This window comes from Triturus cristatus, chromosome 10 (assembly GCF_964204655.1).
Source record: "Triturus cristatus chromosome 10, aTriCri1.1, whole genome shotgun sequence".
NCBI classification, from domain to species: Eukaryota; Metazoa; Chordata; class Amphibia; order Caudata; family Salamandridae; genus Triturus; species Triturus cristatus.
The window spans coordinates 1155719301-1155737535 of NC_140593.1; the positions used below are offsets into that span (position 1 = coordinate 1155719301).

At 47.8% G+C, this 18235-nt stretch overlaps 1 protein-coding gene across 3 annotated transcripts in view; it reads right to left on the reverse strand.

Moving 5' to 3' along the window:
- LOC146796804 (leucine-rich repeat neuronal protein 1-like) overlaps nt 1-18235 on the reverse strand; it is a 104058-nt gene that overhangs the window by 32253 nt on the left and 53570 nt on the right. The window contains exon 1 of one of the 3 annotated variants that reach the window (XM_085629520.1): nt 9125-9246. The exons of the other annotated variants lie outside the window; for them this stretch is intronic. The gene's annotated coding sequence lies outside the window, so the exon portion shown is untranslated. Of the gene's footprint in view, nt 1-9124; nt 9247-18235 lie in introns of those variants that run through there. 3 annotated transcript variants of the gene reach the window in all.

Consider the following 18235-nt stretch of genomic DNA (forward strand, 5'->3'; position numbering starts at 1 on the left):
TTCCATTACAACGCATACTACCTTTACAACGCATACCATTACAACGCATAATATTACATTGGATTTAAGGTAAGTATTGGATAGTATAGGGGTAAAAATTACTATTCTAACTCCAGGGGGTGCAACAGTAGGGTAAGTGTTGGATAGTATAGGGGTAAAAATTACTATTCTAACTCCAGGGGGTGCAACAGTAGGGTAAGTGTTGGATAGTATAGGGGTAAAAATTACTATTCTAACTCCAGGGGGTGCAACAGTAGGGCAAGTGTTGGATAGTATAGGGGTAAAAATTACTATTCTAACTCCAGGGGGTGCAACAGTAGGGCAAGTGTTGGATAGTATAGGGGTAAAAATTACTATTCTAACTCCAGGGGGTGCAACAGTAGGGCAAGTGTTGGATAGTATAGGGGTAAAATTACTATTCTAACTCCAGGGGGTGCAACAGTAGGGTAAGTGTTGGATAGTATAGGGGTAAAATTTACTATTCTAACTCCAGGGGGTGCAACAGTAGGGCAAGTGTTGGATAGTATAGGGGTAAAAATTACTATTCTAACTCCAGGGGGTGCAACAGTAGGGTAAGTGTTGGATAGTGTAGGGGTTTTAATGTAATATTCTGCGTTGTAATGGTATGCGTTGTAAAGGTAGTATGCGTTGTAATGGAATGCGTTGTAAAGGTAGTTTTTAAAAATGCGTTGTAGTGTCCTGCGTTGTAATGGAATGCGTTGTAGTGGATGTTGCGTTGTAAAAAATGCGTTGTAAGTGTAGTACGTTGTAAAAGTTGCGTTGTAAAGGTTGTATACCCTCATGCGCATGGAAAGGCAGTCATCTTGGAACGGTTAAGAGGCCATTTAAACATTGGCTGCTGCATTAGCAGCATGTGGTGGCCGACAGAGAAGATAGAGAACGAGATGAAATAGTCACTCATGCACTGCATGGTCTGAAGTTAGCAGCATAAGGATACAAGTGGATATCACCAGTTGGTACAATTTAAAAGCAGGCAACTTATGATGGCTTTTCCAAATTGGGATGGATGGTGGCATTAGACAGAATGCGACCAAAACGTGGATGAGTCACAAAAAAATGCATCCTTAGTAAGTGTTGCAACATGTAAATGTATTCAAATTAAATAAATTGTGTTGTTATGCGTATTGAACAAGACTGGCTGGAGAAATGTGGTTTACTGGAAAGTGAAACATTTTTAAAAAACTGGAAAGCAAACTATGAATGAGGTGAGCTGCTGGCCCAAGATAAATAAGCATTTGCAATGCAATAGGTCTCGCATTTACGCGAGTTTCAGCTATTGGCATTGTAATGACAATGCCTTTTATTTATGTTTTAAAAACTAAAACAAAAATAAAAGGCACTGTTATTTGCAATGTCAATAGCTCAAACTCGCGTAAATGCGAGACCTATTGCATTCCTGCTAGCAGACCATGTCTTAAACAAAACAAAAGTGTCCGGCAAAACCAACCAATCGCACAACCATCAGGGGTGCAAGGCAACCCATGCCAACCAGCACTGAGCAACTTGCTCCCAAACACAGAATAACTTTCAACTGAATACTGCATTTCTCTGCAGCCGCCAAAGCGGAGTAATTCTAGCCAATGCCCAACAGCAAAAGTCCAGAAACAAACGCAGAGAAATGCAAAACGAAAATGCGAGGCCAAACATAAAAGCCAACAGTAAAGACGCTCTTAGAGCAATATACAAACTACTAAAATTCACAAAGTAACAAGAACAGACCCACTCAAGGAGTAACACAAAACAAACAAGAGCGAAATACGAAACCAACAGAGCAACACAAAAGATACCACACAGCATAGATTGACGCAAAAAAGAACTACCCATGCAAAGCACCACAAACCATACCATCCGTGCCGAGCACCACAAAACCAAGTATCCACCCCGAACGAAACCCTCCACACCAAGCAAGAACCTGACCACCCAAAAAGCACAATATAAAACCATCCAACGACACACTGTAATCATATGTAGTGGGACTAACAGGCCCCTCATGGGACCGTATAGGATTTAAACCTAAACGTCGACCGAAAACAATCGAGACATTCAAAATTAGAGACATATTAAAGCACTAGATATACAGAGGCTCAGCAGTGTAGGTACGTGGCAGTGCCCAAAGTACTGCAAAGGTGGCTCGCTTTAGTACTATTCATCCATAAGTACCGTTCTGTGTGTTCACTATATTTTTTGAGGTTGGACATGGACAACTGGGGGTTAGGGCCACTCACAGCATGCGAACCTCATCCCACTCCTGTACACGGCAAGACAACATAAGGGGACAATGAGCAAAGTATACTTGCCACTCTGTTGAATACATGCCCCTCGTCTCTTCTAAAGAGATTTGCGCTTGATAAATAATCATACATTTAGACAGTTGACATGCAAACGGAATCCATATATGCATCATTGCCAATATCGCGCCCGTGTCTGGGCACGATAATTGAAAACATATGGGCTTTGGTGCGCGTAACAGACACCAATAGGCCATGGGCGGAGCAATGCGCCCGCCTTTGGCCTATTGTGTGCTCTGTTACAAAAAACACGCACGCAAAGCCCAATAGCGGAACCCAACAGGAAAACCACACGCACAAGGGTGTGCGATTCCAGGGTCCGTTTTCAAACCCCGGACAAAAGGGCTTTTGCCTGTGCGAGCACTGCTGCGCAGTGCAACGCAGGGCGTCAGCCCTAAAAAGCAAAAACTAATGTTCAAAAAAGCAGCTAAAAACAAGACAGAGTAGCATAGATGTGTGAAAATAGAACATTGAAACAAACAATACACACTCGCAAAAACGAAAAGTACCACAATCTAAGCGTAAGCAGCGTGAAAGAACACTAATCAAAAAATCAGTACTAGGTCCATGCTTCAGGAAAGAAAACGAAAAGAACAGAGGTGAAGCGAAGCCGCCATGCGCAGACATGCGCAGACATGCGCTCACCAACAAAAAAGAAGACGAATGACAACAAAGCCAACCAATGGTACGGTATAGCTGGGCTAAAAGCCCCTTTTTAGAGGTTTTATTTTTTTAGACACAATAGATCATTGCAAGCAGGAGCGCATTTCCACTGTCTCAGCTGAGACATAAAAATGAGTTCCTCAGACACAGACTCAAGCCAGAGAAAACAAGGCCCAGCTACAAGAGTGAAATCTCCAGGTATTCAGCAGGGACATAAATACAATATCACCATTCTGCTGGGAGAAATGTGGAGCTGCATTAAGAAGCAACAGAGCAAGTGCCAGCATAGGACACTGGCAGAAGCACATGGCGCGACTCACAGAACATTTCACAGGTAAGCATGCTCGCCAGAAGGGAAGGGTGTGGGGGGGGTCATTATTCCCAGTGGCCTTTGGTTTTTCCCTGACTCAGGCTCATGCAGCAACATTTATTTATAGATTTTAAAGCAAGCCTGCTCTAATAATGTAGCTTGCCCCACCTACCGGAATAGTCGCATCTCGTTCCAGCAACCATCCAGACAGCTCTGCTTCGCAGGACTCCTGCTCACACTCATCCCACGCATACGCAGAACCAGATCCGTAGGACGCCCACTCTCTTACAGTGCTCGTAAAGCGGGGAATGGCCTCCCACTCCACATCTATTCTTGAATTCCGCAAGAAGCTGAAGACCTGTATTTTCAATGAACCCCCCTATCATAGGCATACCTAGGCACGCACACACACACACACCTGCTCAGCGCCAGGTTACCCTCGCATGTAATAGTATGATTCACAAATACATATATAACGCCGCGAGGCATCTACCATGGCTAGTAGCACACGATTACGTCAGTCTGCACGTTTGCTGACCGGGGAACCATAAACATTTTTTGACGTGCCTGCACGTAAGTGAAACCGTGCAAATGTTGAGCCTTCTCCTGCAGATGACAAGGGGCTGTGTTATACATAGGGCACACTGCTCTGGCCTAGGCTGCGGTGCACCTTTAAGTAGGTGCACTGGGCAAAGACCTGGTCAGTGCACCCTATTACAGACCATGCTCTTCCACCCGCGGGCAGTCGTGAAAATATGTCTGTTGAGGGCAGCTCATTAGTGAAAGGTGGACGGCTGTTTGAAGCAGCTGATCGGTCTTTCACTGTGTAGGTTCCAACGCGGTCTGCTTTTGAAAGGGAGGCTGGTAGAGATAAAACAGAGGATTCAATGGGAGTTAGCATTACACATTTCCAAATAACAAGATCCACAGGGATATATTTACAAGCCACTGTCGCCACCACGACACTTTTAGTGATGTTGTGATGGCGATAGGAGCTTTGCCTTATTTACAAGGCAGCGTTAAGCCACTTAACATGGCTTAACGCTACCTTGTAAATAAGGCACCCTTTCACGCTACACTTAGCGTGAAAGAGGTGAGCAATGGGTGTTGTGGTGGGCGTTCCACTGCAACACCCATTGATTATGACGTTGTCCCCTATTTAGAAGAGCAGCGTAAATAGGAAATAGCGCCAAAGTTAAGACCCGGGAAAACCTGGTCTTTAACAGGCAAAACAAGGAGAAATGCTTTATTTCTCCTCATTTTTGCTGTTTCCATGTGTGCAGCCTTGGGCAGCACACGTGGAAACAGCATAACACTAATGATTGTTTAAGTGCAGGAAGGTCCCCATCATTTTTAACAAATGCTGTTTTGCAACTTCCATGTGTGCTGCATTAAGCAAGGGTGCCTGCGTTGGTGCTAGGCAGCTTAATTTAGCACCAGCGCAGGGGGAAACGCATGGCTGCACCATATTCTAGTAAATATGGTGCAGCCCTGCATTTTTTAAAGTGACCAGGCATACTGTTCGCCTTCTTGGCCTAACGACCTGCTTTGCCACTTTCTTGTAAATGTGCCCCTTAAACTTCCAACACACCTCTCAAACAGAACCCCTCCTGTGTATCGAACACTGCACAGCTTGCCAGACACGGCTTAATACCTCTCAACGCACAAGTCAAATAACCCAGTTAGCACCCAGGCATCTCGGATACAACCCTGGCCATGCCAAACAAACTTAGAATATATCTAACCATCAAGAAAGCATCAAAAATCACAATGAAAAATGACAAACACCAGGAGAAAGGTGATGGAACCTAAGATACCAGTGCAAGAAGGTGCTAAACTTGACCAGTGCTGTGAGGCCACACCCATGGCACAAAGCAAACAATATGATTGTGAACCAAGCATTGGGCACGCTGGAAGTCAGCAGACTGGGCCTACTCACAAAGGCATTTTGAAGAACGTGAAGTAGTACACATGTAGTACACTCAGTGCTTTAAATGGGCCGGTACTGAGTACTGGCACTTTTTTATTTTGAGAGGGAGTGTACTGGCACTTCTCAAGAGGGACGTAATACTTTTAATTGGAGAGTACCGGCACTTCTTAAGAGAGACGTAATACTTTTAATTGGAGAGTACCGGCACTTCTCATGAGAGACGTAATACTTTTAATTGGAGAGTACCGGCACTTCTCATGAGAGACGTAATACTTTTAATTAGAGAGTACCGGCACTTCTCACGAGGGACGTAATACTTTTAATTGGAGAGTACCGGCACTTCTCACGAGAGACGTAATACTTTTAATTGGAGAGTACCGGCACTTCTTAAGAGAGACGTAATACTTTTAATTGGAGAGTACCGGCACTTCTCAGGAACAAGCAGGCACTCTAGTACGGAGTACCTGCACTTCTATCTTTCCATTTCAAGCACTGAGTACACTGTTCAAAATACACCTACATGCCTTTGTGAATTAGCCGAAAACATCTAAAACGGGAATAAAATCAGAATATTAGTTGACTATTCATATATTGTTAGTAGAAACAGAAGGGACTAAATACCCCTTTGCACTTTTACTAATAGCGAGTTGGACGTTTCGGGGCAATTCACAAAGGCATGTCAGAGCATGTAAAATAGTTTTATAGTATTGCTTCCTGTCCATTGTGCAAAGCACTGACATGTGCAATGTATTCCCAACCCCTTCTGTTGACGTAAACCAGACCCTAAAAATGTAGGTGTAAATAGGGCGCTTAAAGGGGGCAAATATCACGGAAGTGAATTCCTGCAATGATCACGTTTTCCATGTGAATGAAACAAAAGGAACATAAACATGTCCTTGCGCCAGAATACTAACCCTGTGAAAGATGATTGTTCCTTAAGTGGACATTTTGTAATTGCCACGTTGGCCCTGTCCGGCCTCGGCAGCCAGCCAAGACAGCTGCATTGTTCTCATGGACGTGCCGGTCAGATTTGGAAATTTTAAAATTGTAGGCTGGCACCAGTACACCTGCGTGAATTTGCTATTTTTTTTGCAAATCTTCCCCTTAGACATATGCGTGAAACTGGCATTATTTAATAACCTGCAAGGTGTTGGCAATAATTTTAAGCCTGAAGTTCGTGGAAAAGAAACCATTCCTGGAATGACACAGGCGCTGGAAGTGGGGTTCATGGGGGTTGCTGGCGTTCAGAGGGTAAAGGAGCAATACCGATGCCTTTACGTTCTGATTTTATCCTGTCACATTTGCTGTGGTTCAAAGCAGAGGCCAAATGTCAGAATGTGTCTTCTGACAAATTGCTGCTTATTCTTTTAACATCGGCATGCGTTCCTTTTTTCTTTCTCAGATTAGAAAGTGAGAGGATTTTGTAAAGTGAATTATTGACATTCTTACTGGAGTACAGGGAGCGGGGGGGGGGGGGGGGGGGGGGTAGTGTGTCTATTCTTCCAAGCACACAACAACATATAAATACCAGTAAATGTACTCTACAAATATTTCAAACTTTCTCAGCAGTTAGTCAAGCACAAAAGAAGCAGTTTTTTGTAACTCTGCAGTGTGATGGAAAGAAAAGTTTTAATTCGCTCAAAACAAATGAAGGCCCTTTATTTGGTGATGTGCAAATGATACGTATTTGCTGGCACCCCACACAATGTGTGTTGTGTGTCCTGTATGATCTCATCAGTAAAACTACTTATCTGAGCAAATGTAGTTGGCACTTCAATGGAAAATGTGCGGTGTGGAAATGACACTGCACTATACACCATGTCTAGGTAGAACCTCCTGTGGGGTTCTACGTATGGATGTTGGGAGGGCACCCCCCTTTATTGTCCACTGCATAACTGATCGATGCGTACTATGTAGGAGTAACATTCAAGTGGGCGCTAGGGACCCCGATTCAGGAGTAGCGTGCTACTCACTGTACAGCGCTTCAAAGCCTCGTCAGGGGTAGGAAGCGCTATATAAATGCAATGACATTGACAATTTACTAAACCTGTTCTTGGTGTGATGTTTGGATTTTTCACACGACCTCTGACTTCAGTGATGTTACATTGATGGCAGCACCCCTCAGCACCACTGTGGAATGATGGTGGAGGGGAAAGAGAGACACACAAAAAAGGTTCAGAGGCGGGGACAGAGAACGGAGGAGGGGAGGAGAGAGAGAGAAAGAGAGAGACGGGCTAGGGGAGAGAGAGAGAAAGAGAGAGAGGCTGGGTGAAAGAGAGACAGTAGAGTGAGAGGGAGGGGGGTGAGAGTAAGAGCTGGGAAGAGAGATGCTAAGGGAATTGGTAGGGACAGAATGGAAAGAGAGAGACAAGAAGGTGTGAGAGAAGGGATAGCGAAGCATTCCGAGTGAGTGAGTGAAGGGGGAGGGGCTGCCCAGCGGGAGGTCCAGGGGGCGCTGGGAAGCAGCGCCCCCCCGTACTCTGATGGCATGCCATTTAATGCCGTCTCTCCACACGCAGCACCCGACCCTCGCGCTGCCTCTCCGCAGACTGTCATTTTATGAGGCTAATATTACCCTCTCGGCGCATCTCCCGGGCTCGCAGCAGCACGAGGTGGGGGCGGGGTGGGCCACGGCGGCGGGGGGCGCAGAGGAAACCTATTACAAATGCGCATTCGCCGGAGTCTCCTTGAAGCCGCCTGGCTGCACTGACCCACTTCTGGAGGCAGTCATTCTTGTACTCCATCATCAGCTCAGCGTGCGCCTAAACCCGGACCAGCACACACAGCTCTGTAAGTGCACCTCAGCCTGGACCAGCACACGCGGCTCTGTCAGTGCACGTCAACCCGGACCAGCACACACAGCTCTGTAAGTGCACCTCAACCCGGACCAGCACACGCGGCTCAGTCAGTGCACCTCACTCCAGATCAGCACACACAGCTCTGTCAATGCACCCCAGCCTGGACCAGCACACGCGGCTCTATCAGTGTACTCCAGGCCTGGCCCGGCCCATCACACGTGGCTCTGACAATACACCTCAGCCTGGACCAGCACACGCGGCTCTGTCAGTGCACCTCAGCCTGGACCAGCACACACGGCGGTGTCAATGCACCTCAGCCTGGACCAGCACACGCGGCTCTGACACTGCATCTCAGCCTGGACCAGCACACGCGGCTCTGACAATGCACCTCAGCCTGGACCAGCACACGCGGCTCTGACAATGCACCTCAGCCTGGACCAGCACACGCGGCTCTGTCAGTGCACGTCAACCCGGACCAGCACACGTGGCTCTGTCAGTGCACCTCAACCCGGACCAGCACACGCAGCTCAGTCAGTGCACCTCACTCCAGATCAGCACACACAGCTCTGTCAATGCACCTCAGCCTGGACCAGCACACGCGGCTCTATCAGTGTACTCCAGGCCTGGCCCGGCCCATCACACGCGGCTCTGACAATACACCTCAGCCTGGACCAGCACACGCGGCGCTGTCAGTGCACCTCAGCCTGGACCAGCACACACGGCTGTGTCAATGCACCTCAGCCTGGACCAGCACACGCGGCTCTGTCAGTGCACCTCAGCCTGGACCAGCACACACGGCTGTGTCAATGCACCTCAGCCTGGACCAGCACACGCGGCTCTGTCAAAGCACCTCAGCCTGGACCAGCACACGCGGCTCTGACAATGCACCTCAACCCGGACCAGCACACGCGGCTCTGTCAGTGCACCTCAACCTGGACCAGCACATGCGGCTCTGACAAAGCACCTCAACCTGGACGAGCACACGCAGCTCTGTCAATGCACCTCGGGCCTGACCAGGACACACGGCTCAGACAGTGCACCTCAGGCCGGACCACCACACGCAGCTGAGTCAGCGCACCTCAGGCCTGACCAGCACTCTGCCAAAGCGCCTCACCCTTGGCCTGCAGCCCGTCTTGCTGTCCCAGGTCGTGATCTCAAAGGTGCCAGGGAGGGCACCTTAATTCTAATCTGCATCACCCCGCGCTGCATAAATAAACACGGATATCTGCTGCCAGAGCTCTGCCAGTACACATAGGTTCTACCCTGCACTACCGTCGCTTCCTGGCTGGTGATGCGTTCAACCACTCTAGGCAGCAGGGTGCGGCCACGCCCTCACACACAGCAGCCAGGCGGGCTAGGTCGGAGGAGGAGCGGGGCCTAGCGGCCCTCTAGGGGAGCAGGAGACTTTAATTTCCTCATTTGTGTCCCTCTTTGGATGTATTCGTCCATCGTGTCCTCTTCACGCTCCATGCACATGCGTCTCTGCAGCTCTGCAGCTGGCCAGCTGTTGCCACAGCAACCCCTGGGCCACGGTCTCTTGGGGAAGAGGAAGGGAGCTGCTCATTGGCCCACGATTGGGGACTCCCTCTCATTGGCTCACACGGGCCTCTACGGCGAGCCTGGTGTCTGGGAGGCCTCGGCCTGTCGATCCTTCTGGCCCCAGCTCAGGCGATGGTGAGAGGCCGACTGAAAGAGCAGGTGATGGGCAGGCAGGGGCCACAGATCAGGTCTGAAGAGCGCGAGCGGCCATTAACTAATTGTGGACTACCATGGCCCTTCTCTCTCGCAACTTTCCAAAATGGAGGCTACTGTTAAGTGCTCATATAGGAGAGCAGTCAAGAGTCTACACCCTCGTTCTGCGCCTTCATAAATGGAGCCACTGGCCCAAAGCTTTCGGTCCACACATTTCGATTGAAGGTGAAGGGGCGAGTGTCTCTCCAGTAGATGTGCGTTGTCTTACCAGCTTCCCCACTTGCTCTAATTGTGTGACCTTATGCAAATCATGTTATCTTCCAGGGTCTCAGTTGCTTTATGTCACTCATCGGCGGTAGTCTTTATATAGCGTGGACGTGACCCCCTGGGGAGACGGAGAGGTTTGCATAGCAACGAGAGCACGTGCCCCACGTGCTTGGTTGCATCATGGTGCACGCAGGGACAGTTACACAGCTCCGGGAAGGTGGTGCGAGCACGAGCTGGGGGAGAAGGCAAGCAGAAGGTTGGGGGTGGAAGGCAGACACGGGGAGTCAGCAGGGCAGAAACAAGATGCCTTTATAGATTACTTTCTGAAGCGGCGCAGTGGGGGACGACAGTCTCGGGTGTAGGGGAGGCCATTCCATGACCTAGAAGCACATGCACAAAATGTTGACAATGCAATAAGAACACAGTCTTACCCAGGTGCTACTATCCGGCACCACGCACCCTTGTCCAGGCTTCAGGGTCAGCATTAGGGCAGTGTGAACGGTGCGGCCGCACTGGGCGCTGACCTCAGGAGGGGGAGGGGGGGGCGCTCTGGTTATCAATTAACTTATAATTGGACAGATGAGGAGCACTTTTGCCCTGTAGTAGTGAGAGAATCCGAGGTGGTGGTCATAGGGTGTGGGAGCGCCAAAAAGGATTGTCGCACAGGGCGCCACCAGCGCTAAAGCTGTCCCTGCCAGGTTTCCTGGGGAGCTTGTCTGTGCTTTACTGGTATGTAGCACAGTTGTGTTCTCCCTCACAGACCGCCTAGTACACAAGACAAACAAGTTTTTCCACCTGTTGCGCCGAAGTCTCGGCCCAGGAAATTTCTGCCAGGCAGGGCCGGCCTTTAGCATGGGCGAGCTAGGCCCAGGCACAGAGTGGCAATATTCTGAGGGGCGCACAGAGCTGTGTGCATTAAGGTAATGCCAACAGCCGCACACCAGCCGCCTTGCTCCAGCCATGTCCCTACTTGTTCGTTTCTGTCTGATTTGCCAGTAAGTGGTTTTAATCCTTCATTATCATACCGTGGCAGTGGTTAATTTGAGGAAAAAAAATAAGTGCTGGGGCTCTCGTCAGGAAGCAGGTTGGACCAGGCCAGAACCAACTGCTAATCATGAAAGTGGGAGGAGGATGTGGAGTAATGGCCAGAGCTTCTGACTTTGGAGCTGGGGAACCAGGTTTGTGTCTCAGCGTCGACTTAACATCCTCCGATTCTGGGAAAATCATTTAATCTCTTCGTGCCTACCATAAATTAATGTGTCCTTAACTGTTGCTCATGAAAAGTGCCAGCGTTGATGATTAAGTGCCGATGCTGAGCATCGGAAACCACTGGCTCAAATTAAGCACTGTACCGTGGGCAATGTTTTAACACCCCATTGCCCTATTCCTTGTCCTCCCTTCACCTTCTCACCCTGCTGACATATGGCAACAAAACCATCATCAGCGTGAGGCAGCTACGCTATTGTGGATTTAGGTGAGCTCGGGAAGATCCGGAGATGTTTGTGTCCAGGGGACAGTCACTGCTCAACCAGGCACTGACCAGTGAACTCAAAAGGGGTCCCCTGCTGTCTCATTAAGGGCCACAAGTATGACACATTTTAGCAGTTGCAAATGGAGAACCAGACGTTTGCGACTGCTAAAGAGTTGTTTGGCATGTACTAACCCTGTTTCGCGAGTTGGTAACCTATTACCGACTCAAAATAGGGTTTGCAAGTCGCTATTAGGTAGGGGGGTTTCAAGGGTGTCCCTTCCTAAAAGCGAGTTGCAGAGGCATGTACGAATGTTTTACGGCCTGAATGTGGTCGCAAAACATTCATATTTTACTGACTACATGAAGGAGGTGGCAACCCATTTGCTAATGAGAAGGTGCCCCCAGGGGACTCCGTCCCCTTTGTGAATGTGGGCACCAACATTTTTTAAGAGCAGGCAGTGGTCCCACGGACCACTATATACATCCAGGAGCTAAAGGGGGTAAAAAAACAGGTCGCCCCCCACTCACGAAATCATACACAACAATGAACCTGTTCTGTAGGTGAACAAACTGCTCACTGCGCCCTCCAAATGTGTAGACACCCAACTTTGTGTGACGGGATAGCGGTTATACTTATACCGTCTATTCAAGAGGGACCTAGATCACCGGCTATTCTTTAAAATCAGATGTGTCACGGACCACTGCCTGATCTTAAAAAAGTAAAAGGTAGCTTCTCATTTTTATTTTTTAAATGCATCCCGTTTTCCCTGAAGGAAAACGTGCTGCATTTCAATCAAAAAATAGCTTGATTAAAAAATTACTCACAGACATGGTGGACTGCTGACCCCAGCAGGCCACCATCCCTGTGATTACAGGCCATTCCCAGTGGGTCGCAAATTGCGACCTGCCTCATCAATATTGATGAGGCTGGTCAATTGCGACCCCATTGGGAATCGCAAACAGTGTCTGATAAACTGTTGTACATCGCATTTAGCGAGTTCCTAATTGTAAATCGCAAAAACTCGCAATTAGGAGCTCGCAAAATGTTTCCGTCGACATGCTACCCTTTATTCGCTAGCCTCAGCAAGGGTGCCAAATTTCTCTCCGCCCAGGGCGCTATCTTAACAGAGACTGGCTCTGCTGCCAGGGCATGTTAAGGGGGCCCATCCCACTTACTACAATGCTACATCCGTGGTCTCTTGTTAACACATCTGTAGAGGCGGAATACATCTAGATGGATTGACCCAGGCTGCACCAAGCCCACCAACACTGCAGGTACATTTTCAATGCAGCCCTGCACGGCCTCCTCACAAGCACCAGGCACATCATCTCTGCCGCTGCCCAACCACGCGTGAAAAACACGGCCTCGCTCCTCATCCCTCCAAACTCAGTGCTTGAAATGTTAACATAAAGGTGCAGGTGTTCGTTGACCCAGCGTCTTCGAGAGGCTTCGCCACTCTATAGATAGTCAGCGCTCTCATTGAAAACGGCTCTTCCACTCCATCTCCCATAGTGCACTGCGTCAGCTCTCAGGCAGGACAAAGCGGCAAATACACACAAAGAACAAAAACAAGTAAAATCCAGAGAGCAAGGAGCCAGTGTTGAATGTGGAGAAAGACGGCACACTTGCTGCTGCTTGGATACAAGCACGGCCATGAGAAGGTACTTAAATCACTGAACAAGCACTGATACACTCAATAGATCTGCCCCTATACATTTTTTATGAGCACAATTTGTAGCTTGTCCTTAGGGCACCTCGAAAGCAAGCCTACTTACACTATCTGTATTAGCTGCTCAGCGCAAGGGACTCTCTCTCTCTCTCTCTCTCTCTCTCTCTCTCTCTCTCTCTCTCTCTCTCTCTCTCTCTCTCTCTCTCTCTCTCTCTCTCTCTCTCTCTCTCTCTCTCTCTCTCTCTCTCTCTCTCTCTCTCTCTCTCTCTCTCTCTCTCTCTCTCTCTCTCTCTCTCTCTCTCTCTCTCTCTCTCTTCTCTCTCTCTCTCTCTCTCTCTCTCTCTCTCTCTCTCTCTCTCTCTCTCTCTCTCTCCTCTCTCTCTCTCTCTCTCTCTCTCTCTCTCTCTCTCTCTCTCTCTCTCTCTCTCTCTCTCTCTCTCTCTCTCTCTCTCTCTCTCTCTCTCTCTCTCTCTCTCTCTCTCCTCCCACCAATGTACCCAGACCCTCCCAAAAAAACTGGATTTCGAACTGCCCTGGCAGAGCTGTGCCGCCTGTAGCAGACACAGGAAGAGTGTTTTGTTCTGGAGTGTTGTATTTTGGTGCTGAGGGGCCTGGTTGTTCCTCAATTTCATCTCTAGAAGAGACATGAATTGCTTCCTTCCTGAACTCCTGATGGTCCATTATATATTTTGCATCTTGGCTGACAAAGAGTGCCAAAGTTTTGCCACCTGACCTTGGAAAGGCGTTCCACCAATCATCTTTTTTGTATAGGAGTTGGATGGTGGGTGAAGGTGCTGCTGTTCGGCGTAGAGTCCTCTTCTGGGAGCATCGCTGGAGTTTCACCTGTTGGTATGGCAGCCTTTCTCACTGTGCTGTTCGACTGCACGTGAGGGCCTGTTCTTTATGGGGCGGGGGACATTACTGAACCTTTAAAAGGGTCTTGGTGCCAATCTGAGAGACAGCAATGCCAAGTGGGACTCAATGACGTCGTCTTCACGCCTCTCGTGCACGTGCAGTAGAAGGCATGACTTGTTCGGCAACGCCAACGGGGGTCTGGAATCGTGCCTCGCGCTCAGCGCCCACGATGCCTATCGGTTTGTCATGCTAATGAATGCAATTAGACATGTAAATGCGGGCTTCTGACGCCTGTCAGAAAGTACTAGCATTAAAAAGAGATTTACAAAAAGCACCCGCTGAATGTCGGAAAAGGCCTGTCTGTGAGCTGCTATATACCAACCTCCCACCTTCTTGGGTCTTGTTAATACCCCTATGACAGGAGGTCAGCTGTGGCATAATCTATTATCTACTGTTCGTCAAGGGGATAGACGTGATCTATGGATCCTCATCGCCACTGCCATTTTTATGGATCTTATTACTCCTGGGGTGCAAGGATTATCTGTGGGATGTAATGCAGGGCATGAAGAGGCTTGATTGGAGTGTGAAGCCATCTGAGGAATGCAGCTTTTGCACTATGGACCCTCTTTAGAGCAGAACAACACAACACAACACAAAAAGATAAAGCATGAAGGAAACAAAGGTGGATTATAAAAGTGATGTAACTCTCACCAAATGGTATAAATAAGATACAAGAGATGCACATTTTGATCACAACAGAGATGCTAGGCTATGAGAATATATAGAGAGTTTGTTATGGTATAAGGGGGAAGAGAGAGAGAGAGAGAGAGAGAGAGAGAGAGAGAGAGAGAGAGAGAGAGAGAGAGAGAGAGAGAGAGAGAGAGAGAGAGAGAGAATGAGAATGAGAATTAACCACCTGAAGTGTTTCTTTATTTCCCAGGGCTGTGATCTTTAGGTCTTAAATAATCAATTCAACTTTGAGGTAGTTATATATGCCTTTTACATAATTGAAATCATGACACAAACAGCATAGTGGCGTCTGGTGAATTTTAGTGTCTTCCCAGCTGATGGGGAGAACATAGGCATAGACACTGTACAACAGAATGTGAGGTGATCAGAGACAGACACAGGAATTACCAAATGAGGCAGAGAGGAAAGCCAAACCCCATAGTGTTCCCGTTATGGCAGTAGGTAGAAAAGAGCATGTGACCAGACACTCTTCCAAACTTCCGGTGTATTAGCGTGATTTACTGTCCTAGACCAGAATCTAGTACACTCAACATGTCCTCCCATGTCCCTCAAATTCATCACAGTTACGGAGGGGCCAGCTTACCCGCGTAAGCTCTCAGGCCCTCTAAGATTCCCACCACCAGTGGCATAACTGAGCGCCCAACCTTACATGTGCAATTCTGCTCCTCACCCACAAAGTCAGCCCAGTGATAAATAACTGAAGTAGGGAAAGCAAGAAGTTATTTGTGTTCTATAATTGTTAATGGTGAATTTGTGAAGAAAATGAAAGGAAGTGCTTGTGACAGGATGAGGAAGTTCAGGTGTTGCGCAAAAGGACCGGCTTAAATTAAGGGGAAAGGTTGCGTTTTAAAACACATTGGGGTCAGTGACATTGGACAAAACTTGATAATATTTAAATGCCATTGGAAATGGGAGACAGCATGATCTCTGCAAAGACCAATAAAGCAGCGATTACCAGTGTGCATTCAGCTCTGTTTTTAGCGGCTTTATTCCAGCTTGCTAGTGTGTCCGCGTCACAGCTGTATGGTGGATCAGCCGGGTTCCTGGGATAGCTGCCTAGACCATCTGCGTGGGTGAATGGATTAAAATATGATCCATTCCAAGGGCTCTGGAATTCCAGATTCAACTAGAAATCTTGGGGGTGAAATTAGGAATTACCAAGGGAATCATGTGTGGTAACCTCTATTCCAGTGGAATTCCACATTTTGTAGGGCATCCTCCAGGTCAATGTTGGAATACAGCAGTATTCATCTTTGTCCATCTGTAATTTTGAGACTGGGAATACTGCACTGGTACTAATGACCCTTTACAATGGGCCCATAATGTAGGTGGTCTCCACATAGCCATACTAAATAACATCAAGGTGCATTTATTGGCTTTAATACCACTTTATCTCTTTCAGCTCTCCCATTCCATCGCGGATGCTATTTCATCTTTTGCTTTTAGCCTGCTCACATCCTCTTGAATTTTGTATTTGCTTATTTGCCACTCAAGTTACAATGCATTATAACCATTATAGTTAGTCATGTGGCAATAGGTTTTTTCATATTTGGTTTCCATATAACCCCTTATGGAGGACTGGAGTGACAGTCGCTGTTGGCACCATGCGATTCAGAGCAGGCCACTGGCATCTTTGCATCACCTTGCGCACTGGGACCGCAGGAGAAATTAATTTTACTCCCAAGTGTAAATCAAGGGTGCATAGAAGCAGCTTACAGGCACCGCCAAAATGTGTGTCTTAGCAGTCCTTTCCAGCTGGTGCCATGCCTTATGTTCTGCATTGATTTCTGTGGCACAAGCACCGGTGGCAGGCGAGGCTCTAATCTCTGGGGGCCCAATAAGAAGCTATTTATAAAGTGCTAGCAAATCACAACAAACAAGGATGCCTTCACCGGGCCAACAAGGGGTTGCGTCACACGCCAGATCCTAGCAATCGCCTTGCTTACTCGTTTTATGAAATTTAAAGGACAGGAGACCCCAACTATAAATATTGAAGAATCTACACATAGCTTTCAACCAATATGCACGGTAAACGATGTTTACCCCGAACTTTTTAAACACAGGGAATCACAACACGGGCGTTACAACACCATTACTCCGCAAGTCGGATCAACGACTTGCGGGGGGGGGGGGGGAGGGGGGGAGGTTTTGTATTTAAAATCCAACACCTTCCCTAGTGTCCGCACAGACTGGAGTTGGAATAGTAAATTATACTATTCCAACATCCAGCGCCCCCCCCTCCCCCCCCCTCCGCAAGTCGTTGTTCCGACTTGCGGAGTAATGGTATGCGGAAACACAACGCTGTCGTTGTAACGACCGCGTTGTGATTCCCTGCGGGATAAAAGGCTGCGGAATAACGTAATACATTCATGTGCACATATGTATTTAATGTGTCTTATTCAGGGGCAGTTTCATACTCCGCACATAAACATCTAGCGATGACATTTGGAAGAACATACTTTCATAACTGAAAAAAACACATGACTTTACTAAAAATGACATAATCAAAGAAAATCCATGGACATGGTAATCCAGTGCTTAATTTGAGCCTGTGGTTCCAGTGGGTGACACTGGCACTGATTTACGGGTCACCGGCTGTTATCTTTCTTCATCAGACATTTACAAAGAGCAAGAGAGAGAAAAATAAACATAGCTGAATGAAAGGGGAAGAGGAAGATGGGGAACCCATCACAAAGGGAGGAAGGAGTAACTTGCAAGAGTGAGATAAAGAGGCAGGGAGTATCTGGTAGTAGGTTACGGAGGCATGAGGTGGAACACAACACGGAGTGCTCACATTTAATAGCACCAGCCAAGGGCCACAGGCTTCTGAGCAGAGTTTGGCCCCAGCAACCATTATTTTACAAATTAACCACTAGGTAATACAACAATTCTAAGTGGACATTACCATGCAATACCATATCCTTCAATTTTTTTTATTTTTTAGTAATGTCATGTGTTTTGTAGTTATGAAAACATGTCCTTTGAAATGTCATGACTAGATGTTCATGTGAAATAGGAGGTGCGGGTGAGCATGCTCACCCAAAGGAATACAGGTGTGGTTGAGCGGTTTCACCCGAAGGAGCAGAGGTGTAGTTGGGAGGTCTCACCCGAAGGAGCAGAGGTGTAGTTAAGAGGTCTCGCCAAAAGGAATAGAGGTGTGGTTGAGTGGTCTCACTCAAAGGAGTAGAGGTGTGGTTGGGTTAAATGGTCTTGCCCATAGGAGAAAAGGTGTAGTTAAGTGGTCTTGTCCAAAAGGAGTAGAGGTGTGGTTGAATGGTCTTGTCCATAGAAGAGGTGTGGTTGAGAGGTCTCACCCGAAGGAGCAGAGGTGTGGTTGAGTGGTCTCACCCGAAGGAGCAGAGGTGTGGTTGAGTGGTCTCACTCAAATGAGTATAGGTGTGGTCTCTCCCAGAGAAGTAGAGGTGTGGTTGAGCAGTCTTGTCCAGAGGAGTATAGATTTGGTTGAGCGGTCTTGTGCAAAGGAGTAGAGGTGTGGTTGAACAGTCTTGCCCAAAGGAGT